Below are 2,912 nucleotides of genomic sequence, written 5' to 3' on the forward strand. Positions count from 1 at the left end.
TCATGCTCCAATAGCACTTTATGCCTGCAGTGAACTGGTTGTACACGGATAGCTTGTGGTTGTCTGGGCTTTGGAGAGAGAGGGAGAAGTTTTGTTAATAGCAAATTTTTAAAAATTTATTTTTCAAATCATGGCGTATGATATGACTTGATTAATGCATTTGCAAATTGAAATACTATTGAGATAGATTAAAACATTTTGATTAACTGAAGATTTAAATATATTAGATGACACCTTTCCAGGTATAGTGTGGCAGGTGTTGCATACGGAGCCATCTTGAATCTGGATAAACCAAATACAGTACCTATTTTGCAGCTCTGATTGTGCATGATACTAATAGTATAGTTTAACTATCTAATATAATAAAACGGTAAGCCGCGCATGCGCACTTCCTATGCGTGCGTCCGTTTTCCGTGAGCTGTAGCACACATAGGAAGTGCGCATGCGCGGCTTACGGTCTGGCCTCACGCGAGGCAAGACAAGTTACATGCGCGCCCTTCCCTGCTCTCCACCACTGCCTGCTGCTAGCACCCCCTGCCCTCTCCGTCGCCTCCTGACTCCAGCGACGTAGGCAACACTATAAACACACTGCTTCGCGCCCTTCTCTGCCGATTTCCTCTGCCGCGTCTCTGATGACATCATCGGAGACAGACGCGGCAGAGGAAATCGCCAGTTGAAGGCCACGAAGCAGCGTGTTTAAAGTGCTGCCTACGCGGCTGGAGTCCCGAGGTTTGTCAGCGGTGGGAGGGTCAGGAGCAGGCCGGATCGACAACGGCAGTAAAAGAAGGGGGAGGGGCCGAACGGAGCAGGGAAGATAAGGTAAGAAAAGGGAAAGGGGGAGTGGGGGAAAATGCTGCTACTGCTTCTACACAGGAAAGGGGGGGATAGGAGGGAAATGCTGTTGCTGCTGCATAGGGAAGTGGGATGGAAATGCTGCTGCACAGGGAAATGGGGAAAAATGACAGACAGACAGCGGGAGGGAGGGAGACAGAAAGAAAGACAGACATAGAAAGGGGGCCAGAGAGAGAGTCAGCGAGAGGGAAAAGGGGCTGCTTTGGGGGGAGGGGTGTGCTTGGGGCAAACAGCTTTGCTCTGGGGGGGAAGACAGAAGGGGCCATGGAGAGACAGGGATAGGGGGCTGCTTTGGGGGGAGGGGTGTGCTGGGGGAGACAGAAGGGGCCATGGAGAGATAGGGAAAGGGGACAGACAGCTTTGCTCTGGGGGGAAGACAGAAGAGGCCCATGGAGAGACATTTGGGGGGAGGTGGGTGCTGGAGGCAGACAGCTTTGCTCAGGGGGGAGGGGGAGACAGAAGGATACAGACAGCGGCCAAGGAGAGAGAGATAAAGAAACACAGACAGACACATCTATTCTAGAACCCGTTAATGTAACGGGCTTAAAGACTAGTATTTCTATAATAGCTTCTGAGCTGAAGTTCTGTATTTTAATGCAGGAAGAGACTATACCTCTTTGAGGACGATATCAAAATCTGCAATAGAGTAGACACCCTGGATGGTATGAATAACATGAAGAAAGATGTAGTGAAGCTTGAAGAATGGTCTGAAATTTGGCAGCTAAAATTTAATGCTAAGAAATGCAAGGTCATGCATTTGGGCTGCAAAAACCCAAGGGAATGGTACAGTTTAGGGAGTGAAGAGCTTATGTGCACGACAGAAGAGCGGGACTTGGGTGTAATTGTAAGTAATGATCTTAAGGTGGCCAAACAGGTTGAAAAGGTGACGGTGAAAGTTTGAAAGATGCTAGGGTGCCTAGGGAAAGGTATGGCCAGTAGGAAAAAGGAGGTATTGATGCCCCTGTATAAGACTCTGGTGAGACCTCATTTAGATTAGAACTGGTCTCAAACTCGCGGCCTGGGGACCACATGCGGCCCGCCAGGTACTATTTTGAGGCCCTCGGTAGGTTTATCATAATCACAAAAGTAAAATAGCCAAAAGGAAAGATTTATAAACTATAAAGAGTTTTACCTCATGCAAAATTGTAATTTCTTTAATAAGACATTAACTATTTTTTTCTGCGGCCCTCCAAGTACTGACAAATCCAAAATGTGGCCCTGCAAAGAGTTTGAGTTTGAGACCACTGGATTAGAATGTGTATAATTCTGGAGACTACACCTTCAAAAAGATATAAAAAGGATGAAGTCTGTCCAGAGGAAGGACACTAAAATGGTGCATGGTCTTTGTCATAAGATGTATGGGGACAGACTTAAAGATCTCAATATGTATACGTTGGAGAAAAGGTGGGAGAGGGGAGATATGATAGAGACGTTTAAATACCTATGTGGCGTAAATGCGCATGAGTCGAGTCTCTTTCATTTGAAAGGAAGCTCTAGAATGAGAGGGCATAGGATGAAGTAAAGAGGTGATAGGCTCAGAAGTAAGCTAAGGAAATACTTTTTTAAAGAAAGGGTGGTAGATGCATGGAACAGTCTCCCGGTAGAGGTGGTGGAGACAGAGACTTTCTGAATTCAAGAAAGAATAAGATAGGCACATGGGACCTCTTAGAGAGAGGAAGAGATAATGGTTACTGCGGGTGGGCAGACTGGATGAATCATTTGGCCTTTATCTGCCATCATATTTCTCTGTTTATATTTGCCGATCTGTGTCCAGCACATATTGGGGTATGGTTACCAAAGCACCTTAAACACTAATCCCCAAATTCTGTATATGATGCCTTAACTTGTGTGTACAATTTGGTGAGACAGCTGATTTATACCCATAAGAATTGCCATCTCCGGATCAGATCCTAGGTCCATCAAGTCTGGCGATCCGCACACGCGAAGGTGTACTCTGGCATAGTTTTAATCCCCATATCACTCTAAGATTCTCATAAGGAGATGTGCATCTAGTTTACCCTAACCCGTATCACTTTATGCCACACATAAGGAGATGTACA

The sequence above is a fragment of the Geotrypetes seraphini genome, chromosome 3 (assembly GCF_902459505.1).
Source record: "Geotrypetes seraphini chromosome 3, aGeoSer1.1, whole genome shotgun sequence".
Classification (NCBI taxonomy): domain Eukaryota; kingdom Metazoa; phylum Chordata; class Amphibia; order Gymnophiona; family Dermophiidae; genus Geotrypetes; species Geotrypetes seraphini.